General features: G+C 51.9%; 8 non-coding genes and 6 pseudogenes across 8 annotated transcripts; all 14 read left to right on the top strand.

Moving 5' to 3' along the window:
- Positions 1-849: 849 nt before the first annotated feature.
- On the top strand, positions 850-967 carry LOC132811981 (5S ribosomal RNA). Its single transcript, XR_009643435.1, has one exon. It is a non-coding gene; the product is annotated as a 5S ribosomal RNA (ribosomal RNA).
- A 1532-nt stretch (positions 968-2499) lies between these two features.
- LOC132811985 (5S ribosomal RNA) lies at positions 2500-2608 on the top strand (annotated as a pseudogene).
- A 1539-nt stretch (positions 2609-4147) lies between these two features.
- Positions 4148-4265, top strand: LOC132811979 (5S ribosomal RNA). The gene has a single exon (XR_009643433.1). It is a non-coding gene; the product is annotated as a 5S ribosomal RNA (ribosomal RNA).
- Positions 4266-5793: 1528 nt separating this feature from the next.
- LOC132811975 (5S ribosomal RNA) lies at positions 5794-5912 on the top strand. Its single transcript, XR_009643429.1, has one exon. It is a non-coding gene; the product is annotated as a 5S ribosomal RNA (ribosomal RNA).
- A 1528-nt stretch (positions 5913-7440) lies between these two features.
- On the top strand, positions 7441-7559 carry LOC132811974 (5S ribosomal RNA). The gene has a single exon (XR_009643428.1). It is a non-coding gene; the product is annotated as a 5S ribosomal RNA (ribosomal RNA).
- Positions 7560-9099: 1540 nt separating this feature from the next.
- On the top strand, positions 9100-9212 carry LOC132811991 (5S ribosomal RNA; annotated as a pseudogene).
- A 1517-nt stretch (positions 9213-10729) lies between these two features.
- Positions 10730-10848, top strand: LOC132811973 (5S ribosomal RNA). The gene has a single exon (XR_009643427.1). It is a non-coding gene; the product is annotated as a 5S ribosomal RNA (ribosomal RNA).
- Positions 10849-12376: 1528 nt separating this feature from the next.
- Positions 12377-12487, top strand: LOC132811984 (5S ribosomal RNA; annotated as a pseudogene).
- A 1538-nt stretch (positions 12488-14025) lies between these two features.
- LOC132811987 (5S ribosomal RNA) lies at positions 14026-14135 on the top strand (annotated as a pseudogene).
- Positions 14136-15665: 1530 nt separating this feature from the next.
- LOC132811972 (5S ribosomal RNA) lies at positions 15666-15784 on the top strand. The gene has a single exon (XR_009643426.1). It is a non-coding gene; the product is annotated as a 5S ribosomal RNA (ribosomal RNA).
- A 1532-nt stretch (positions 15785-17316) lies between these two features.
- On the top strand, positions 17317-17435 carry LOC132811970 (5S ribosomal RNA). Its single transcript, XR_009643424.1, has one exon. It is a non-coding gene; the product is annotated as a 5S ribosomal RNA (ribosomal RNA).
- Positions 17436-18961: 1526 nt separating this feature from the next.
- LOC132811986 (5S ribosomal RNA) lies at positions 18962-19070 on the top strand (annotated as a pseudogene).
- A 1527-nt stretch (positions 19071-20597) lies between these two features.
- On the top strand, positions 20598-20706 carry LOC132811988 (5S ribosomal RNA; annotated as a pseudogene).
- A 1541-nt stretch (positions 20707-22247) lies between these two features.
- LOC132811969 (5S ribosomal RNA) lies at positions 22248-22366 on the top strand. Its single transcript, XR_009643423.1, has one exon. It is a non-coding gene; the product is annotated as a 5S ribosomal RNA (ribosomal RNA).
- Positions 22367-23560: the final 1194 nt, after the last annotated feature.

The raw sequence follows: 23560 nt of genomic DNA, 5'->3' as shown, positions 1-23560 counted from the left end.
CCGCCAGTCCAGGAATTGACCTGGTGAACCTACGCTGCATTCCCTCAATAGCCAGAATCAAATCTGGAGAGCAGAACTGCACACAGTACTCCAGGTGTGGTCTCACCAGGGCCCTGTACAGCTGCAAAAGAACCTCTTTGCTTCTATACTCCATCCCTCTTGTTATGAAGGCCAGCATGCTATTAGCCTTCTTCACTACCTGCTGTACCTGCATGCTTACCTTCATTGAGTGGTGTACAGGAACCCCCAGATCTCTCTGTCCTGCCCCTTGACCTAAATTGATTCCATTTAGGTAGTAATCTGCCTTCCACCAAAGTGGGTAACCATTGATTTATCCACATTAAATTGCATCTGGCCACTCACCTAACTTGTCCAGGTCACCCTGTAATCTGCTAACATCCTGATGACATTTCACCCTGCCAGCCAGCTTAGTATCATCAGCAAATTTGCTAATGTTATGGCTAATAGCATCTTGTAGATGGTTAAGATATATGGTAAAAAGCTGCGGTGCCAGTAGTGATCCCTGCGGTACCCCCCTGGCCACTGCCTGCCATTGGGAAAGGGAGGCGTGGAGGAGTGCGGAAGGATGAGAGAATGCAGGCTGCAGCCTGATGAAGCAGGGGGAGGGCTTGCAGTTGGCCTGCGTGGGGATGTGGGAGACTACAGGAGCCTGGTGGGCAAGGGCTGGCTGAAAGGCAGCTGGAGGGACGGAGGGAGGGAAGCACGCACAGAGGAGGAAGAGCAAAGAGAAAAGAGAAAAAAAAAACAAAGGGGATAAAGAGAAAGAGCAGCAAAGAAAATGTGGCTGGCCAGCACGCCTTGAAGTAGGGAGAAAAGGAAGGGGCCGGTGCCTACGGCCATACTAGTCTGAAAACGCCCAATCTCGTCTGATCTCGGAAGCTAAGCAGACTCAGGCCTGGTTAGTACTTGGATGGAGACCGCCTGGGAATACCAGGTGCAGTAGGCTTTTTCCGCCAGCAGGGGCTGCTCAAGTCACCCCTCTGCACTTGTGTTGTGCCACGCAATGGAGCGGCAGGTTATTTTTGCTGCTGCTGCTGCTGCTGCTGCTGTGCCGGCCATCAGTCGCCTGCAGGCACCAGACAGGGAGGGGAGGAGAGCGGAGCGCTGCCGAAATCAGCGAGAAAGACGGAAAGAAAGGGATTGGGGCTGCACGCTGTCTGCGGGTGGCAGTCAGGAAAGGAGGACAATAGGTGCAGGAGTTGGCCATTCTGCCTTTCGAGCCTGCACCACCATTCAATATGATCATGGCTGATCATCCTTAATCAGTATCCTGTTCCTGCCTTATCTCCGTAACCCTTGATTCCACTATCCTTGAGAGCTCTATGCAACTCTTTCTTAAATGAATCCAGAGACTGGGCCTCCACTGCCCTCTGGGGCAGAGCATTCCACACAGCCACCACTCTCTGGGTGAAGAAGTTTCTCCTCATCTCTGTCCTAAATGGTCTACCCCGTATTTTTAAGCAGTGTCCTCTGTTTCGGCACTCACCCAGCAGCGGAAACATGTTTCCTGCCGCCAGAGTGTCCAATCCTTTGATGATCTGAAATGTCTCAATCAGATCCCCTCTCAGTCTTCTAAACTCGAGGGTACACACAAGCCCAGTCGCTCCAGTCTTTCAGTGTAAGGTAATCCCGCCAGTCCAGGAATTGACCTGGTGAACCTACGCTGCATTCCCTCAATAGCCAGAATCAAATCTGGAGAGCAGAACTGCACACAGTACTCCAGGTGTGGTCTCACCAGGGCCCTGTACAGCTGCAAAAGAACCTCTTTGCTTCTATACTCCATCCCTCTTGTTATGAAGGCCAGCATGCTATTAGCCTTCTTCACTACCTGCTGTACCTGCATGCTTACCTTCATTGAGTGGTGTACAGGAACCCCCAGATCTCTCTGTCCTGCCCCTTGACCTAAATTGATTCCATTTAGGTAGTAATCTGCCTTCCACCAAAGTGGGTAACCATTGATTTATCCACATTAAATTGCATCTGGCCACTCACCTAACTTGTCCAGGTCACCCTGTAATCTGCTAACATCCTGATGACATTTCACCCTGCCAGCCAGCTTAGTATCATCAGCAAATTTGCTAATGTTATGGCTAATAGCATCTTGTAGATGGTTAAGATATATGGTAAAAAGCTGCGGTGCCAGTAGTGATCCCTGCGGTACCCCCCTGGCCACTGCCTGCCATTGGGAAAGGGAGGCGTGGAGGAGTGCGGAAGGATGAGAGAATGCAGGCTGCAGCCTGATGAAGCAGGGGGAGGGCTTGCAGTTGGCCTGCGTGGGGATGTGGGAGACTACAGGAGCCTGGTGGGCAAGGGCTGGCTGAAAGGCAGCTGGAGGGACGGAGGGAGGGAAGCACGCACAGAGGAGGAAGAGCAAAGAGAAAAGAGAAAAAAAAAACAAAGGGGATAAAGAGAAAGAGCAGCAAAGAAAATGTGGCTGGCCAGCACGCCTTGAAGTAGGGAGAAAAGGAAGGGGCCGGTGCCTACGGCCATACTAGTCTGAAAACATCTGATCTCGGAAGCTAAGCAGACTCAGGCCTGGTTAGTACTTGGATGGGAGACCGCCTGGGAATACCAGGTGCAGTAGGCTTTTTCCGCCAGCAGGGGCTGCTCAAGTCACCCCTCTGCACTTGTGTTGTGCCACGCAATGGAGCGGCAGGTTATTTTGCTGCTGCTGCTGCTGCTGCTGCTGCTGCTGCTGTGCCGGCCATCAGTCGCCTGCAGGCACCAGACAGGGAGGGGAGGAGAGCGGAGCGCTGCCGAAATCAGCGAGAAAGACGGAAAGAAAGGGATTGGGGCTGCACGCTGTCTGCGGGTGGCAGTCAGGAAAGGAGGACAATAGGTGCAGGAGTTGGCCATTCTGCCTTTCGAGCCTGCACCACCATTCAATATGATCATGGCTGATCATCCTTAATCAGTATCCTGTTCCTGCCTTATCTCCGTAACCCTTGATTCCACTATCCTTGAGAGCTCTATGCAACTCTTTCTTAAATGAATCCAGAGACTGGGCCTCCACTGCCCTCTGGGGCAGAGCATTCCACACAGCCACCACTCTCTGGGTGAAGAAGTTTCTCCTCATCTCTGTCCTAAATGGTCTACCCCGTATTTTTAAGCAGTGTCCTCTTTTTCGGCACTCACCCAGCAGCGGAAACATGTTTCCTGCCGCCAGAGTGTCCAATCCTTTGATGATCTGAAATGTCTCAATCAGATCCCCTCTCAGTCTTCTAAACTCGAGGGTACACACAAGCCCAGTCGCTCCAGTCTTTCAGTGTAAGGTAATCCCGCCAGTCCAGGAATTGACCTGGTGAACCTACGCTGCATTCCCTCAATAGCCAGAATCAAATCTGGAGAGCAGAACTGCACACAGTACTCCAGGTGTGGTCTCACCAGGGCCCTGTACAGCTGCAAAAGAACCTCTTTGCTTCTATACTCCATCCCTCTTGTTATGAAGGCCAGCATGCTATTAGCCTTCTTCACTACCTGCTGTACCTGCATGCTTACCTTCATTGAGTGGTGTACAGGAACCCCCAGATCTCTCTGTCCTGCCCCTTGACCTAAATTGATTCCATTTAGGTAGTAATCTGCCTTCCACCAAAGTGGGTAACCATTGATTTATCCACATTAAATTGCATCTGGCCACTCACCTAACTTGTCCAGGTCACCCTGTAATCTGCTAACATCCTGATGACATTTCACCCTGCCAGCCAGCTTAGTATCATCAGCAAATTTGCTAATGTTATGGCTAATAGCATCTTGTAGATGGTTAAGATATATGGTAAAAAGCTGCGGTGCCAGTAGTGATCCCTGCGGTACCCCCCTGGCCACTGCCTGCCATTGGGAAAGGGAGGCGTGGAGGAGTGCGGAAGGATGAGAGAATGCAGGCTGCAGCCTGATGAAGCAGGGGAGGGCTTGCAGTTGGCCTGCGTGGGGATGTGGGAGACTACAGGAGCCTGGTGGGCAAGGGCTGGCTGAAAGGCAGCTGGAGGGACGGAGGGAGGGAAGCACGCACAGAGGAGGAAGAGCAAAGAGAAAAGAGAAAAAAAAAACAAAGGGGATAAAGAGAAAGAGCAGCAAAGAAAATGTGGCTGGCCAGCACGCCTTGAAGTAGGGAGAAAAGGAAGGGGCCGGCGCCTACGGCCATACTAGTCTGAAAACGCCCGATCTCGTCTGATCTCGGAAGCTAAGCAGACTCAGGCCTGGTTAGTACTTGGATGGAGACCGCCTGGGAATACCAGGTGCAGTAGGCTTTTTCCGCCAGCAGGGGCTGCTCAAGTCACCCCTCTGCACTTGTGTTGTGCCACGCAATGGAGCGGCAGGTTATTTTTGCTGCTGCTGCTGCTGCTGCTGCCGGCCATCAGTCGCCTGCAGGCACCAGACAGGGAGGGGAGGAGAGCGGAGCGCTGCCGAAATCAGCGAGAAAGACGGAAAGAAAGGGATTGGGGCTGCACGCTGTCTGCGGGTGGCAGTCAGGAAAGGAGGACAATAGGTGCAGGAGTTGGCCATTCTGCCTTTCGAGCCTGCACCACCATTCAATATGATCATGGCTGATCATCCTTAATCAGTATCCTGTTCCTGCCTTATCTCCGTAACCCTTGATTCCACTATCCTTGAGAGCTCTATGCAACTCTTTCTTAAATGAATCCAGAGACTGGGCCTCCACTGCCCTCTGGGGCAGAGCATTCCACACAGCCACCACTCTCTGGGTGAAGAAGTTTCTCCTCATCTCTGTCCTAAATGGTCTACCCCGTATTTTTAAGCAGTGTCCTCTGTTTCGGCACTCACCCAGCAGCGGAAACATGTTTCCTGCCGCCAGAGTGTCCAATCCTTTGATGATCTGAAATGTCTCAATCAGATCCCCTCTCAGTCTTCTAAACTCGAGGGTACACACAAGCCCAGTCGCTCCAGTCTTTCAGTGTAAGGTAATCCCGCCAGTCCAGGAATTGACCTGGTGAACCTACGCTGCATTCCCTCAATAGCCAGAATCAAATCTGGAGAGCAGAACTGCACACAGTACTCCAGGTGTGGTCTCACCAGGGCCCTGTACAGCTGCAAAAGAACCTCTTTGCTTCTATACTCCATCCCTCTTGTTATGAAGGCCAGCATGCTATTAGCCTTCTTCACTACCTGCTGTACCTGCATGCTTACCTTCATTGAGTGGTGTACAGGAACCCCCAGATCTCTCTGTCCTGCCCCTTGACCTAAATTGATTCCATTTAGGTAGTAATCTGCCTTCCACCAAAGTGGGTAACCATTGATTTATCCACATTAAATTGCATCTGGCCACTCACCTAACTTGTCCAGGTCACCCTGTAATCTGCTAACATCCTGATGACATTTCACCCTGCCAGCCAGCTTAGTATCATCAGCAAATTTGCTAATGTTATGGCTAATAGCATCTTGTAGATGGTTAAGATATATGGTAAAAAGCTGCGGTGCCAGTAGTGATCCCTGCGGTACCCCCCCTGGCCACTGCCTGCCATTGGGAAAGGGAGGCGTGGAGGAGTGCGGAAGGATGAGAGAATGCAGGCTGCAGCCTGATGAAGCAGGGGGAGGGCTTGCAGTTGGCCTGCGTGGGGATGTGGGAGACTACAGGAGCCTGGTGGGCAAGGGCTGGCTGAAAGGCAGCTGGAGGGACGGAGGGAGGGAAGCACGCACAGAGGAGGAAGAGCAAAGAGAAAAGAGAAAAAAAAAACAAAGGGGATAAAGAGAAAGAGCAGCAAAGAAAATGTGGCTGGCCAGCACGCCTTGAAGTAGGGAGAAAAGGAAGGGGCCGGTGCCTACGGCCATACTAGTCTGAAAACGCCCGATCTCGTCTGATCTCGGAAGCTAAGCAGACTCAGGCCTGGTTAGTACTTGGATGGGAGACCGCCTGGGAATACCAGGTGCAGTAGGCTTTTTCCGCCAGCAGGGGCTGCTCAAGTCACCCCTCTGCACTTGTGTTGTGCCACGCAATGGAGCGGCAGGTTATTTTTGCTGCTGCTGCTGCTGCTGCTGTGCCGGCCATCAGTCGCCTGCAGGCACCAGACAGGGAGGGGAGGAGAGCGGAGCGCTGCCGAAATCAGCGAGAAAGACGGAAAGAAAGGGATTGGGGCTGCACGCTGTCTGCGGGTGGCAGTCAGGAAAGGAGGACAATAGGTGCAGGAGTTGGCCATTCTGCCTTTCGAGCCTGCACCACCATTCAATATGATCATGGCTGATCATCCTTAATCAGTATCCTGTTCCTGCCTTATCTCCGTAACCCTTGATTCCACTATCCTTGAGAGCTCTATGCAACTCTTTCTTAAATGAATCCAGAGACTGGGCCTCCACTGCCCTCTGGGGCAGAGCATTCCACACAGCCACCACTCTCTGGGTGAAGAAGTTTCTCCTCATCTCTGTCCTAAATGGTCTACCCCGTATTTTTAAGCAGTGTCCTCTGTTTCGGCACTCACCCAGCAGCGGAAACATGTTTCCTGCCGCCAGAGTGTCCAATCCTTTGATGATCTGAAATGTCTCAATCAGATCCCCTCTCAGTCTTCTAAACTCGAGGGTACACACAAGCCCAGTCGCTCCAGTCTTTCAGTGTAAGGTAATCCCGCCAGTCCAGGAATTGACCTGGTGAACCTACGCTGCATTCCCTCAATAGCCAGAATCAAATCTGGAGAGCAGAACTGCACACAGTACTCCAGGTGTGGTCTCACCAGGGCCCTGTACAGCTGCAAAAGAACCTCTTTGCTTCTATACTCCATCCCTCTTGTTATGAAGGCCAGCATGCTATTAGCCTTCTTCACTACCTGCTGTACCTGCATGCTTACCTTCATTGAGTGGTGTACAGGAACCCCCAGATCTCTCTGTCCTGCCCCTTGACCTAAATTGATTCCATTTAGGTAGTAATCTGCCTTCCACCAAAGTGGGTAACCATTGATTTATCCACATTAAATTGCATCTGGCCACTCACCTAACTTGTCCAGGTCACCCTGTAATCTGCTAACATCCTGATGACATTTCACCCTGCCAGCCAGCTTAGTATCATCAGCAAATTTGCTAATGTTATGGCTAATAGCATCTTGTAGATGGTTAAGATATATGGTAAAAAGCTGCGGTGCCAGTAGTGATCCCTGCGGTACCCCCCTGGCCACTGCCTGCCATTGGGAAAGGGAGGCGTGGAGGAGTGCGGAAGGATGAGAGAATGCAGGCTGCAGCCTGATGAAGCAGGGGGAGGGCTTGCAGTTGGCCTGCGTGGGGATGTGGGAGACTACAGGAGCCTGGTGGGCAAGGGCTGGCTGAAAGGCAGCTGGAGGGACGGAGGGAGGGAAGCACGCACAGAGGAGGAAGAGCAAAGAGAAAAGAGAAAAAAAAACAAAGGGGATAAAGAGAAAGAGCAGCAAAGAAAATGTGGCTGGCCAGCACGCCTTGAAGTAGGGAGAAAAGGAAGGGGCCGGTGCCTACGGCCATACTAGTCTGAAAACGCCCGATCTCGTCTGATCTCGGAAGCTAAGCAGACTCAGGCCTGGTTAGTACTTGGATGGGAGACCGCCTGGGAATACCAGGTGCAGTAGGCTTTTTCCGCCAGCAGGGGCTGCTCAAGTCACCCCTCTGCACTTGTGTTGTGCCACGCAATGGAGCGGCAGGTTATTTTTGCTGCTGCTGCTGCTGCTGCTGCTGCTGCTGCTGTGCCGGCCATCAGTCGCCTGCAGGCACCAGACAGGGAGGGGAGGAGAGCGGAGCGCTGCCGAAATCAGCGAGAAAGACGGAAAGAAAGGGATTGGGGCTGCACGCTGTCTGCGGGTGGCAGTCAGGAAAGGAGGACAATAGGTGCAGGAGTTGGCCATTCTGCCTTTCGAGCCTGCACCACCATTCAATATGATCATGGCTGATCATCCTTAATCAGTATCCTGTTCCTGCCTTATCTCCGTAACCCTTGATTCCACTATCCTTGAGAGCTCTATGCAACTCTTTCTTAAATGAATCCAGAGACTGGGCCTCCACTGCCCTCTGGGGCAGAGCATTCCACACAGCCACCACTCTCTGGGTGAAGAAGTTTCTCCTCATCTCTGTCCTAAATGGTCTACCCCGTATTTTTAAGCAGTGTCCTCTGTTTCGGCACTCACCCAGCAGCGGAAACATGTTTCCTGCCGCCAGAGTGTCCAATCCTTTGATGATCTGAAATGTCTCAATCAGATCCCCTCTCAGTCTTCTAAACTCGAGGGTACACACAAGCCCAGTCGCTCCAGTCTTTCAGTGTAAGGTAATCCCGCCAGTCCAGGAATTGACCTGGTGAACCTACGCTGCATTCCCTCAATAGCCAGAATCAAATCTGGAGAGCAGAACTGCACACAGTACTCCAGGTGTGGTCTCACCAGGGCCCTGTACAGCTGCAAAAGAACCTCTTTGCTTCTATACTCCATCCCTCTTGTTATGAAGGCCAGCATGCTATTAGCCTTCTTCACTACCTGCTGTACCTGCATGCTTACCTTCATTGAGTGGTGTACAGGAACCCCCAGATCTCTCTGTCCTGCCCCTTGACCTAAATTGATTCCATTTAGGTAGTAATCTGCCTTCCACCAAAGTGGGTAACCATTGATTTATCCACATTAAATTGCATCTGGCCACTCACCTAACTTGTCCAGGTCACCCTGTAATCTGCTAACATCCTGATGACATTTCACCCTGCCAGCCAGCTTAGTATCATCAGCAAATTTGCTAATGTTATGGCTAATAGCATCTTGTAGATGGTTAAGATATATGGTAAAAAGCTGCGGTGCCAGTAGTGATCCCTGCGGTACCCCCCTGGCCACTGCCTGCCATTGGGAAAGGGAGGCGTGGAGGAGTGCGGAAGGATGAGAGAATGCAGGCTGCAGCCTGATGAAGCAGGGGAGGGCTTGCAGTTGGCCTGCGTGGGGATGTGGGAGACTACAGGAGCCTGGTGGGCAAGGGCTGGCTGAAAGGCAGCTGGAGGGACGGAGGGAGGGAAGCACGCACAGAGGAGGAAGAGCAAAGAGAAAAGAGAAAAAAAAAAACAAAGGGGATAAAGAGAAAGAGCAGCAAAGAAAATGTGGCTGGCCAGCACGCCTTGAAGTAGGGAGAAAAGGAGGGGCCGGTGCCTACGGCCATACTAGTCTGAAAACGCCCGATCTCGTCTGGAAGCTAAGCAGACTCAGGCCTGGTTAGTACTTGGATGGGAGACCGCCTGGGAATACCAGGTGCAGTAGGCTTTTTCCGCCAGCAGGGGCTGCTCAAGTCACCCCTCTGCACTTGTGTTGTGCCACGCAATGGAGCGGCAGGTTATTTTTGCTGCTGCTGCTGCTGCTGCCTGGCCATCAGTCGCCTGCAGGCACCAGACAGGGAGGGGAGGAGAGCGGAGCGCTGCCGAAATCAGCGAGAAAGACGGAAAGAAAGGGATTGGGGCTGCACGCTGTCTGCGGGTGGCAGTCAGGAAAGGAGGACAATAGGTGCAGGAGTTGGCCATTCTGCCTTTCGAGCCTGCACCACCATTCAATATGATCATGGCTGATCATCCTTAATCAGTATCCTGTTCCTGCCTTATCTCCGTAACCCTTGATTCCACTATCCTTGAGAGCTCTATGCAACTCTTTCTTAAATGAATCCAGAGACTGGGCCTCCACTGCCCTCTGGGGCAGAGCATTCCACACAGCCACCACTCTCTGGGTGAAGAAGTTTCTCCTCATCTCTGTCCTAAATGGTCTACCCCGTATTTTTAAGCAGTGTCCTCTGTTTCGGCACTCACCCAGCGGCAGGAAACATGTTTCCTGCCGCCAGAGTGTCCAATCCTTTGATGATCTGAAATGTCTCAATCAGATCCCCTCTCAGTCTTCTAAACTCGAGGGTACACACAAGCCCAGTCGCTCCAGTCTTTCAGTGTAAGGTAATCCCGCCAGTCCAGGAATTGACCTGGTGAACCTACGCTGCATTCCCTCAATAGCCAGAATCAAATCTGGAGAGCAGAACTGCACACAGTACTCCAGGTGTGGTCTCACCAGGGCCCTGTACAGCTGCAAAAGAACCTCTTTGCTTCTATACTCCATCCCTCTTGTTATGAAGGCCAGCATGCTATTAGCCTTCTTCACTACCTGCTGTACCTGCATGCTTACCTTCCTTCATGAGTGGTGTACAGAACCCCGATCTCTCTGTCCTGCCCCTTGACCTAAATTGATTCCATTTAGGTAGTAATCTGCCTTCCACCAAAGTGGGTAACCATTGATTTATCCACATTAAATTGCATCTGGCCACTCACCTAACTTGTCCAGGTCACCCTGTAATCTGCTAACATCCTGATGACATTTCACCCTGCCAGCCAGCTTAGTATCATCAGCAAATTTGCTAATGTTATGGCTAATACATGTAGTATGGTTAAGTAAGATATTAATGGTAAAGCTGCGGTGCCATATACCCCTGCGGTACCCCCCCCTGGCCACTGCCTGCCATTGGGAGGGGTGCGTGGAGGAGGAGGAGAAGGATTGCAGGCTGCAGCCCTATGAAGCAGGGGAGGGCTTGCAGTTGGCCTGCGTGGGGATGTGGGAGACTACAGGAGCCTGGTGGGCAAGGGCTGGCTGAAAGGCAGCTGGAGGGACGGAGGGAGGGAAGCACGCACAGAGGAGGAAGAGCAAAGAGAAAAGAGAAAAAAAAAACAAAGGGGATAAAGAGAAAGAGCAGCAAAGAAAATGTGGCTGGCCAGCACGCCTTGAAGTAGGGAGAAAAGGAAGGGGCCGGTGCCTACGGCCATACTAGTCTGAAAACGCCCGATCTCGTCTGATCTCGGAAGCTAAGCAGACTCAGGCCTGGTTAGTACTTGGATGGGAGACCGCCTGGGAATACCAGGTGCAGTAGGCTTTTTCCCCGCCAGCAGGGGCTGCTCAAGTCACCCCTCTGCACTTGTGTTGTGCCACGCAATGGAGCGGCAGGTTATTTTTTTGCTGCTGCTGCTGCTGCTGTGCCGGCCATCAGTCGCCTGCAGGCACCAGACAGGGAGGGGAGGAGAGCGGAGCGCTGCCGAAATCAGCGAGAAAGACGGAAAGAAAGGGATTGGGGCTGCACGCTGTCTGCGGGTGGCAGTCAGGAAAGGAGGACAATAGGTGCAGGAGTTGGCCATTCTGCCTTTCGAGCCTGCACCACCATTCAATATGATCATGGCTGATCATCCTTAATCAGTATCCTGTTCCTGCCTTATCTCCGTAACCCTTGATTCCACTATCCTTGAGAGCTCTATGCAACTCTTTCTTAAATGAATCCAGAGACTGGGCCTCCACTGCCCTCTGGGGCAGAGCATTCCACACAGCCACCACTCTCTGGGTGAAGAAGTTTCTCCTCATCTCTGTCCTAAATGGTCTACCCCGTATTTTTAAGCAGTGTCCTCTGTTTCGGCACTCACCCAGCAGCGGAAACATGTTTCCTGCCGCCAGAGTGTCCAATCCTTTGATGATCTGAAATGTCTCAATCAGATCCCCTCTCAGTCTTCTAAACTCGAGGGTACACACAAGCCCAGTCGCTCCAGTCTTTCAGTGTAAGGTAATCCCGCCAGTCCAGGAATTGACCTGGTGAACCTACGCTGCATTCCCTCAATAGCCAGAATCAAATCTGGAGAGCAGAACTGCACACAGTACTCCAGGTGTGGTCTCACCAGGGCCCTGTACAGCTGCAAAAGAACCTCTTTGCTTCTATACTCCATCCCTCTTGTTATGAAGGCCAGCATGCTATTAGCCTTCTTCACTACCTGCTGTACCTGCATGCTTACCTTCATTGAGTGGTGTACAGGAACCCCCAGATCTCTCTGTCCTGCCCCTTGACCTAAATTGATTCCATTTAGGTAGTAATCTGCCTTCCACCAAAGTGGGTAACCATTGATTTATCCACATTAAATTGCATCTGGCCACTCACCTAACTTGTCCAGGTCACCCTGTAATCTGCTAACATCCTGATGACATTTCACCCTGCCAGCCAGCTTAGTATCATCAGCAAATTTGCTAATGTTATGGCTAATAGCATCTTGTAGATGGTTAAGATATATGGTAAAAAGCTGCGGTGCCAGTAGTGATCCCTGCGGTACCCCCCTGGCCACTGCCTGCCATTGGGAAAGGGAGGCGTGGAGGAGTGCGGAAGGATGAGAGAATGCAGGCTGCAGCCTGATGAAGCAGGGGAGGGCTTGCAGTTGGCCTGCGTGGGGATGTGGGAGACTACAGGAGCCTGGTGGGCAAGGGCTGGCTGAAAGGCAGCTGGAGGGACGGAGGGAGGGAAGCACGCACAGAGGAGGAAGAGCAAAGAGAAAAGAGAAAAAAAAACAAAGGGGATAAAGAGAAAGAGCAGCAAAGAAAATGTGGCTGGCCAGCACGCCTTGAAGTAGGGAGAAAAGGAAGGGGCCGGTGCCTACGGCCATACTAGTCTGAAAACGCCTGATCTCTCGGAAGCTAAGCAGACTCAGGCCTGGTTAGTACTTGGATGGGAGACCGCCTGGGAATACCAGGTGCAGTAGGCTTTTTCCCGCCAGCAGGGGCTGCTCAAGTCACCCCTCTGCACTTGTGTTGTGCCACGCAATGGAGCGGCAGGTTATTTTTGCTGCTGCTGCTGCTGCTGCTGCTGCTGCTGTGCCGGCCATCAGTCGCCTGCAGGCACCAGACAGGGAGGGGAGGAGAGCGGAGCGCTGCCGAAATCAGCGAGAAAGACGGAAAGAAAGGGATTGGGGCTGCACGCTGTCTGCGGGTGGCAGTCAGGAAAGGAGGACAATAGGTGCAGGAGTTGGCCATTCTGCCTTTCGAGCCTGCACCACCATTCAATATGATCATGGCTGATCATCCTTAATCAGTATCCTGTTCCTGCCTTATCTCCGTAACCCTTGATTCCACTATCCTTGAGAGCTCTATGCAACTCTTTCTTAAATGAATCCAGAGACTGGGCCTCCACTGCCCTCTGGGGCAGAGCATTCCACACAGCCACCACTCTCTGGGTGAAGAAGTTTCTCCTCATCTCTGTCCTAAATGGTCTACCCCGTATTTTTAAGCAGTGTCCTCTGTTTCGGCACTCACCCAGCAGCGGAAACATGTTTCCTGCCGCCAGAGTGTCCAATCCTTTGATGATCTGAAATGTCTCAATCAGATCCCCTCTCAGTCTTCTAAACTCGAGGGTACACACAAGCCCAGTCGCTCCAGTCTTTCAGTGTAAGGTAATCCCGCCAGTCCAGGAATTGACCTGGTGAACCTACGCTGCATTCCCTCAATAGCCAGAATCAAATCTGGAGAGCAGAACTGCACACAGTACTCCAGGTGTGGTCTCACCAGGGCCCTGTACAGCTGCAAAAGAACCTCTTTGCTTCTATACTCCATCCCTCTTGTTATGAAGGCCAGCATGCTATTAGCCTTCTTCACTACCTGCTGTACCTGCATGCTTACCTTCATTGAGTGGTGTACAGGAACCCCCAGATCTCTCTGTCCTGCCCCTTGACCTAAATTGATTCCATTTAGGTAGTAATCTGCCTTCCACCAAAGTGGGTAACCATTGATTTATCCACATTAAATTGCATCTGGCCACTCACCTAACTTGTCCAGGTCACCCTGTAATCTGCTAACATCCTGATGACATTTCACCCTGCCAGCCAGCTTAGTATCATCAGCAAATTTGCTAATGTTATGGCTAATAGCATCTTGTAGATGGTTAAGATATATGGTAAAAAGCTGCGGTGCCAGTAGTGATCCCTGCGGTACCCCCCTGGCCACTGCCTGCCATTGGGAAAGGGAGGCGTGGAGGAGTGCGGAAGGATGAGAGAATGCAGGCTGCAGCCTGATGAAGCAGGGGAGGGCTTGCAGTTGGCCTGCGTGGGGATGTGGGAGACTACAGGAGCCTGGTGGGCAAGGGCTGGCTGAAAGGCAGCTGGAGGGACGGAGGGAGGGAAGCACGCACAGAGGAGGAAGAGCAAAGAGAAAAGAGAAAAAAAAAACAAAGGGGATAAAGAGAAAGAGCAGCAAAGAAAATGTGGCTGGCCAGCACGCCTTGAAGTAGGGAGAAAAGGAAGGGGCCGGTGCCTACGGCCATACTAGTCTGAAAACGCCCGATCTCGGGAAGCTAAGCAGACTCAGGCCTGGTTAGTACTTGGATGGGAGACCGCCTGGGAATACCAGGTGCAGTAGGCTTTTTCCGCCAGCAGGGGCTGCTCAAGTCACCCCTCTGCACTTGTGTTGTGCCACGCAATGGAGCGGCAGGTTATTTTTGCTGCTGCTGCTGCTGCTGCTGCTGCCGGGGCCATCAGTCGCCTGCAGGCACCAGACAGGGAGGGGAGGAGAGCGGAGCGCTGCCGAAATCAGCGAGAAAGACGGAAAGAAAGGGATTGGGGCTGCACGCTGTCTGCGGGTGGCAGTCAGGAAAGGAGGACAATAGGTGCAGGAGTTGGCCATTCTGCCTTTCGAGCCTGCACCACCATTCAATATGATCATGGCTGATCATCCTTAATCAGTATCCTGTTCCTGCCTTATCTCCGTAACCCTTGATTCCACTATCCTTGAGAGCTCTATGCAACTCTTTCTTAAATGAATCCAGAGACTGGGCCTCCACTGCCCTCTGGGGCAGAGCATTCCACACAGCCACCACTCTCTGGGTGAAGAAGTTTCTCCTCATCTCTGTCCTAAATGGTCTACCCCGTATTTTTAAGCAGTGTCCTCTGTTTCGGCACTCACCCAGCAGCGGAAACATGTTTCCTGCCGCCAGAGTGTCCAATCCTTTGATGATCTGAAATGTCTCAATCAGATCCCCTCTCAGTCTTCTAAACTCGAGGGTACACACAAGCCCAGTCGCTCCAGTCTTTCAGTGTAAGGTAATCCCGCCAGTCCAGGAATTGACCTGGTGAACCTACGCTGCATTCCCTCAATAGCCAGAATCAAATCTGGAGAGCAGAACTGCACACAGTACTCCAGGTGTGGTCTCACCAGGGCCCTGTACAGCTGCAAAAGAACCTCTTTGCTTCTATACTCCATCCCTCTTGTTATGAAGGCCAGCATGCTATTAGCCTTCTTCACTACCTGCTGTACCTGCATGCTTACCTTCATTGAGTGGTGTACAGGAACCCCCAGATCTCTCTGTCCTGCCCCTTGACCTAAATTGATTCCATTTAGGTAGTAATCTGCCTTCCACCAAAGTGGGTAACCATTGATTTATCCACATTAAATTGCATCTGGCCACTCACCTAACTTGTCCAGGTCACCCTGTAATCTGCTAACATCCTGATGACATTTCACCCTGCCAGCCAGCTTAGTATCATCAGCAAATTTGCTAATGTTATGGCTAATAGCATCTTGTAGATGGTTAAGATATATGGTAAAAAGCTGCGGTGCCAGTAGTGATCCCTGCGGTACCCCCCTGGCCACTGCCTGCCATTGGGAAAGGGAGGCGTGGAGGAGTGCGGAAGGATGAGAGAATGCAGGCTGCAGCCTGATGAAGCAGGGGAGGGCTTGCAGTTGGCCTGCGTGGGGATGTGGGAGACTACAGGAGCCTGGTGGGCAAGGGCTGGCTGAAAGGCAGCTGGAGGGACGGAGGGAGGGAAGCACGCACAGAGGAGGAAGAGCAAAGAGAAAAGAGAAAAAAAAAACAAAGGGGATAAAGAGAAAGAGCAGCAAAGAAAATGTGGCTGGCCAGCACGCCTTGAAGTAGGGAGAAAAGGAAGGGCCGGTGCCTACGGCCATACTAGTCTGAAAACGCCCGATCTCGTCTGATCTCGGAAGCTAAGCAGACTCAGGCCTGGTTAGTACTTGGATGGGAGACCGCCTGGGAATACCAGGTGCAGTAGGCTTTTTCCGCCAGCAGGGGCTGCTCAAGTCACCCCTCTGCACTTGTGTTGTGCCACGCAATGGAGCGGCAGGTTATTTTTGCTGCTGCTGCTGCTGCTGCTGCTGTGCCGGCCATCAGTCGCCTGCAGGCACCAGACAGGGAGGGGAGGAGAGCGGAGCGCTGCCGAAATCAGCGAGAAAGACGGAAAGAAAGGGATTGGGGCTGCACGCTGTCTGCGGGTGGCAGTCAGGAAAGGAGGACAATAGGTGCAGGAGTTGGCCATTCTGCCTTTCGAGCCTGCACCACCATTCAATATGATCATGGCTGATCATCCTTAATCAGTATCCTGTTCCTGCCTTATCTCCGTAACCCTTGATTCCACTATCCTTGAGAGCTCTATGCAACTCTTTCTTAAATGAATCCAGAGACTGGGCCTCCACTGCCCTCTGGGGCAGAGCATTCCACACAGCCACCACTCTCTGGGTGAAGAAGTTTCTCCTCATCTCTGTCCTAAATGGTCTACCCCGTATTTTTAAGCAGTGTCCTCTGTTTCGGCACTCACCCAGCAGCGGAAACATGTTTCCTGCCGCCAGAGTGTCCAATCCTTTGATGATCTGAAATGTCTCAATCAGATCCCCTCTCAGTCTTCTAAACTCGAGGGTACACACAAGCCCAGTCGCTCCAGTCTTTCAGTGTAAGGTAATCCCGCCAGTCCAGGAATTGACCTGGTGAACCTACGCTGCATTCCCTCAATAGCCAGAATCAAATCTGGAGAGCAGAACTGCACACAGTACTCCAGGTGTGGTCTCACCAGGGCCCTGTACAGCTGCAAAAGAACCTCTTTGCTTCTATACTCCATCCCTCTTGTTATGAAGGCCAGCATGCTATTAGCCTTCTTCACTACCTGCTGTACCTGCATGCTTACCTTCATTGAGTGGTGTACAGGAACCCCCAGATCTCTCTGTCCTGCCCCTTGACCTAAATTGATTCCATTTAGGTAGTAATCTGCCTTCCACCAAAGTGGGTAACCATTGATTTATCCACATTAAATTGCATCTGGCCACTCACCTAACTTGTCCAGGTCACCCTGTAATCTGCTAACATCCTGATGACATTTCACCCTGCCAGCCAGCTTAGTATCATCAGCAAATTTGCTAATGTTATGGCTAATAGCATCTTGTAGATGGTTAAGATATATGGTAAAAAGCTGCGGTGCCAGTAGTGATCCCTGCGGTACCCCCCTGGCCACTGCCTGCCATTGGGAAAGGGAGGCGTGGAGGAGTGCGGAAGGATGAGAGAATGCAGGCTGCAGCCTGATGAAGCAGGGGGAGGGCTTGCAGTTGGCCTGCGTGGGGATGTGGGAGACTACAGGAGCCTGGTGGGCAAGGGCTGGCTGAAAGGCAGCTGGAGGGACGGAGGGAGGGAAGCACGCACAGAGGAGGAAGAGCAAAGAGAAAAGAGAAAAAAAAAACAAAGGGGATAAAGAGAAAGAGCAGCAAAGAAAATGTGGCTGGCCAGCACGCCTTGAAGTAGGGAGAAAAGGAAGGGGCCGGTGCCTACGGCCATACTAGTCTGAAAACGCCCGATCTCGTCTGATCTCGGAAGCTAAGCAGACTCAGGCCTGGTTAGTACTTGGATGGGAGACCGCCTGGGAATACCAGGTGCAGTAGGCTTTTTCCGCCAGCAGGGGCTGCTCAAGTCACCCCTCTGCACTTGTGTTGTGCCACGCAATGGAGCGGCAGGTTATTTTTGCTGCTGCTGCTGCTGCTGCTGCCGGCCATCAGTCGCCTGCAGGCACCAGACAGGGAGGGGAGGAGAGCGGAGCGCTGCCGAAATCAGCGAGAAAGACGGAAAGAAAGGGATTGGGGCTGCACGCTGTCTGCGGGTGGCAGTCAGGAAAGGAGGACAATAGGTGCAGGAGTTGGCCATTCTGCCTTTCGAGCCTGCACCACCATTCAATATGATCATGGCTGATCATCCTTAATCAGTATCCTGTTCCTGCCTTATCTCCGTAACCCTTGATTCCACTATCCTTGAGAGCTCTATGCAACTCTTTCTTAAATGAATCCAGAGACTGGGCCTCCACTGCCCTCTGGGGCAGAGCATTCCACACAGCCACCACTCTCTGGGTGAAGAAGTTTCTCCTCATCTCTGTCCTAAATGGTCTACCCCCGTATTTTTAAGCAGTGTCCTCTGTTTCGGCACTCACCCAGCAGCGGAAACATGTTTCCTGCCGCCAGAGTGTCCAATCCTTTGATGATCTGAAATGTCTCAATCAGATCCCCTCTCAGTCTTCTAAACTCGAGGGTACACACAAGCCCAGTCGCTCCAGTCTTTCAGTGTAAGGTAATCCCGCCAGTCCAGGAATTGACCTGGTGAACCTACGCTGCATTCCCTCAATAGCCAGAATCAAATCTGGAGAGCAGAACTGCACACAGTACTCCAGGTGTGGTCTCACCAGGGCCCTGTACAGCTGCAAAAGAACCTCTTTGCTTCTATACTCCATCCCTCTTGTTATGAAGGCCAGCATGCTATTAGCCTTCTTCACTACCTGCTGTACCTGCATGCTTACCTTCATTGAGTGGTGTACAGGAACCCCCAGATCTCTCTGTCCTGCCCCTTGACCTAAATTGATTCCATTTAGGTAGTAATCTGCCTTCCACCAAAGTGGGTAACCATTGATTTATCCACATTAAATTGCATCTGGCCACTCACCTAACTTGTCCAGGTCACCCTGTAATCTGCTAACATCCTGATGACATTTCACCCTGCCAGCCAGCTTAGTATCATCAGCAAATTTGCTAATGTTATGGCTAATAGCATCTTGTAGATGGTTAAGATATATGGTAAAAAGCTGCGGTGCCAGTAGTGATCCCTGCGGTACCCCCCTGGCCACTGCCTGCCATTGGGAAAGGGAGGCGTGGAGGAGTGCGGAAGGATGAGAGAATGCAGGCTGCAGCCTGATGAAGCAGGGGGAGGGCTTGCAGTTGGCCTGCGTGGGGATGTGGGAGACTACAGGAGCCTGGTGGGCAAGGGCTGGCTGAAAGGCAGCTGGAGGGACGGAGGGAGGGAAGCACGCACAGAGGAGGAAGAGCAAAGAGAAAAGAGAAAAAAAAAACAAAGGGATAAAGAGAAAGAGCAGCAAAGAAAATGTGGCTGGCCAGCACGCCTTGAAGTAGGGAGAAAAGGAAGGGCCGGTGCCTACGGCCATACTAGTCTGAAAACGCCTGATCTCGGGAGCTAAGCAGACTCAGGCCTGGTTAGTACTTGGATGGGAGACCGCCTGGGAATACCAGGTGCAGTAGGCTTTTTCCGCCAGCAGGGGCTGCTCAAGTCACCCCTCTGCACTTGTGTTGTGCCACGCAATGGAGCGGCAGGTTATTTTTGCTGCTGCTGCTGCTGCTGCTGCCGGCCATCAGTCGCCTGCAGGCACCAGACAGGGAGGGGAGGAGAGCGGAGCGCTGCCGAAATCAGCGAGAAAGACGGAAAGAAAGGGATTGGGGCTGCACGCTGTCTGCGGGTGGCAGTCAGGAAAGGAGGACAATAGGTGCAGGAGTTGGCCATTCTGCCTTTCGAGCCTGCACCACCATTCAATATGATCATGGCTGATCATCCTTAATCAGTATCCTGTTCCTGCCTTATCTCCGTAACCCTTGATTCCACTATCCTTGAGAGCTCTATGCAACTCTTTCTTAAATGAATCCAGAGACTGGGCCTCCACTGCCCTCTGGGGCAGAGCATTCCACACAGCCACCACTCTCTGGGTGAAGAAGTTTCTCCTCATCTCTGTCCTAAATGGTCTACCCCGTATTTTTAAGCAGTGTCCTCTGTTTCGGCACTCACCCAGCAGCGGAAACATGTTTCCTGCCGCCAGAGTGTCCAATCCTTTGATGATCTGAAATGTCTCAATCAGATCCCCTCTCAGTCTTCTAAACTCGAGGGTACACACAAGCCCAGTCGCTCCAGTCTTTCAGTGTAAGGTAATCCCGCCAGTCCAGGAATTGACCTGGTGAACCTACGCTGCATTCCCTCAATAGCCAGAATCAAATCTGGAGAGCAGAACTGCACACAGTACTCCAGGTGTGGTCTCACCAGGGCCCTGTACAGCTGCAAAAGAACCTCTTTGCTTCTATACTCCATCCCTCTTGTTATGAAGGCCAGCATGCTATTAGCCTTCTTCACTACCTGCTGTACCTGCATGCTTACCTTCATTGAGTGGTGTACAGGAACCCCCAGATCTCTCTGTCCTGCCCCTTGACCTAAATTGATTCCATTTAGGTAGTAATCTGCCTTCCACCAAAGTGGGTAACCATTGATTTATCCACATTAAATTGCATCTGGCCACTCACCTAACTTGTCCAGGTCACCCTGTAATCTGCTAACATCCTGATGACATTTCACCCTGCCAGCCAGCTTAGTATCATCAGCAAATTTGCTAATGTTATGGCTAATAGCATCTTGTAGATGGTTAAGATATATGGTAAAAAGCTGCGGTGCCAGTAGTGATCCCTGCGGTACCCCCCTGGCCACTGCCTGCCATTGGGAAAGGGAGGCGTGGAGGAGTGCGGAAGGATGAGAGAATGCAGGCTGCAGCCTGATGAAGCAGGGGGAGGGCTTGCAGTTGGCCTGCGTGGGGATGTGGGAGACTACAGGAGCCTGGTGGGCAAGGGCTGGCTGAAAGGCAGCTGGAGGGACGGAGGGAGGGAAGCACGCACAGAGGAGGAAGAGCAAAGAGAAAAGAGAAAAAAAAAACAAAGGGGATAAAGAGAAAGAGCAGCAAAGAAAATGTGGCTGGCCAGCACGCCTTGAAGTAGGGAGAAAAGGAAGGGGCCGGTGCCTACGGCCATACTAGTCTGAAAACGTCTGATCTCGGAAGCTAAGCAGACTCAGGCCTGGTTAGTACTTGGATGGGAGACCGCCTGGGAATACCAGGTGCAGTAGGCTTTTTCCGCCAGCAGGGGCTGCTCAAGTCACCCCTCTGCACTTGTGTTGTGCCACGCAATGGAGCGGCAGGTTATTTTTGCTGCTGCTGCTGCTGCTGCTGCTGCTGCTGCTGTGCCGGCCATCAGTCGCCTGCAGGCACCAGACAGGGAGGGGAGGAGAGCGGAGCGCTGCCGAAATCAGCGAGAAAGACGGAAAGAAAGGGATTGGGGCTGCACGCTGTCTGCGGGTGGCAGTCAGGAAAGGAGGACAATAGGTGCAGGAGTTGGCCATTCTGCCTTTCGAGCCTGCACCACCATTCAATATGATCATGGCTGATCATCCTTAATCAGTATCCTGTTCCTGCCTTATCTCCGTAACCCTTGATTCCACTATCCTTGAGAGCTCTATGCAACTCTTTCTTAAATGAATCCAGAGACTGGGCCTCCACTGCCCTCTGGGGCAGAGCATTCCACACAGCCACCACTCTCTGGGTGAAGAAGTTTCTCCTCATCTCTGTCCTAAATGGTCTACCCCGTATTTTTAAGCAGTGTCCTCTGTTTCGGCACTCACCCAGCAGCGGAAACATGTTTCCTGCCGCCAGAGTGTCCAATCCTTTGATGATCTGAAATGTCTCAATCAGATCCCCTCTCAGTCTTCTAAACTCGAGGGTACACACAAGCCCAGTCGCTCCAGTCTTTCAGTGTAAGGTAATCCCGCCAGTCCAGGAATTGACCTGGTGAACCTACGCTGCATTCCCTCAATAGCCAGAATCAAATCTGGAGAGCAGAACTGCACACAGTACTCCAGGTGTGGTCTCACCAGGGCCCTGTACAGCTGCAAAAGAACCTCTTTGCTTCTATACTCCATCCCTCTTGTTATGAAGGCCAGCATGCTATTAGCCTTCTTCACTACCTGCTGTACCTGCATGCTTACCTTCATTGAGTGGTGTACAGGAACCCCCAGATCTCTCTGTCCTGCCCCTTGACCTAAATTGATTCCATTTAGGTAGTAATCTGCCTTCCACCAAAGTGGGTAACCATTGATTTATCCACATTAAATTGCATCTGGCCACTCACCTAACTTGTCCAGGTCACCCTGTAATCTGCTAACATCCTGATGACATTTCACCCTGCCAGCCAGCTTAGTATCATCAGCAAATTTGCTAATGTTATGGCTAATAGCATCTTGTAGATGGTTAAGATATATGGTAAAAAGCTGCGGTGCCAGTAGTGATCCCTGCGGTACCCCCCTGGCCACTGCCTGCCATTGGGAAAGGGAGGCGTGGAGGAGTGCGGAAGGATGAGAGAATGCAGGCTGCAGCCTGATGAAGCAGGGGGAGGGCTTGCAGTTGGCCTGCGTGGGGATGTGGGAGACTACAGGAGCCTGGTGGGCAAGGGCTGGCTGAAAGGCAGCTGGAGGGACGGAGGGAGGGAAGCACGCACAGAGGAGGAAGAGCAAAGAGAAAAGAGAAAAAAAAAACAAAGGGGATAAAGAGAAAGAGCAGCAAAGAAAATGTGGCTGGCCAGCACGCCTTGAAGTAGGGAGAAAAGGAAGGGGCCGGTGCCTACGGCCATACTAGTCTGAAAACGCCCGATCTCGTCTGATCTCGGAAGCTAAGCAGACTCAGGCCTGGTTAGTACTTGGATGGGAGACCGCCTGGGAATACCAGGTGCAGTAGGCTTTTTCCGCCAGCAGGGGCTGCTCAAGTCACCCCTCTGCACTTGTGTTGTGCCACGCAATGGAGCGGCAGGTTATTTTTGCTGCTGCTGCTGCTGCTGCTGGCCATCAGTCGCCTGCAGGCACCAGACAGGGAGGGGAGGAGAGCGGAGCGCTGCCGAAATCAGCGAGAAAGACGGAAAGAAAGGGATTGGGGCTGCACGCTGTCTGCGGGTGGCAGTCAGGAAAGGAGGACAATAGGTGCAGGAGTTGGCCATTCTGCCTTTCGAGCCTGCACCACCATTCAATATGATCATGGCTGATCATCCTTAATCAGTATCCTGTTCCTGCCTTATCTCCGTAACCCTTGATTCCACTATCCTTGAGAGCTCTATGCAACTCTTTCTTAAATGAATCCAGAGACTGGGCCTCCACTGCCCTCTGGGGCAGAGCATTCCACACAGCCACCACTCTCTGGGTGAAGAAGTTTCTCCTCATCTCTGTCCTAAATGGTCTACCCCGTATTTTTAAGCAGTGTCCTCTGTTTCGGCACTCACCCAGCAGCGGAAACATGTTTCCTGCCGCCAGAGTGTCCAATCCTTTGATGATCTGAAATGTCTCAATCAGATCCCCTCTCAGTCTTCTAAACTCGAGGGTACACACAAGCCCAGTCGCTCCAGTCTTTCAGTGTAAGGTAATCCCGCCAGTCCAGGAATTGACCTGGTGAACCTACGCTGCATTCCCTCAATAGCCAGAATCAAATCTGGAGAGCAGAACTGCACACAGTACTCCAGGTGTGGTCTCACCAGGGCCCTGTACAGCTGCAAAAGAACCTCTTTGCTTCTATACTCCATCCCTCTTGTTATGAAGGCCAGCATGCTATTAGCCTTCTTCACTACCTGCTGTACCTGCATGCTTACCTTCATTGAGTGGTGTACAGGAACCCCCAGATCTCTCTGTCCTGCCCCTTGACCTAAATTGATTCCATTTAGGTAGTAATCTGCCTTCCACCAAAGTGGGTAACCATTGATTTATCCACATTAAATTGCATCTGGCCACTCACCTAACTTGTCCAGGTCACCCTGTAATCTGCTAACATCCTGATGACATTTCACCCTGCCAGCCAGCTTAGTATCATCAGCAAATTTGCTAATGTTATGGCTAATAGCATCTTGTAGATGGTTAAGATATATGGTAAAAAGCTGCGGTGCCAGTAGTG

This window comes from Hemiscyllium ocellatum, unplaced genomic scaffold (genome assembly GCF_020745735.1).
Source record: "Hemiscyllium ocellatum isolate sHemOce1 unplaced genomic scaffold, sHemOce1.pat.X.cur. scaffold_2472_pat_ctg1, whole genome shotgun sequence".
NCBI classification, from domain to species: Eukaryota; Metazoa; Chordata; class Chondrichthyes; order Orectolobiformes; family Hemiscylliidae; genus Hemiscyllium; species Hemiscyllium ocellatum.
This window is presented reverse-complemented; position numbering and strand designations above follow the sequence as displayed.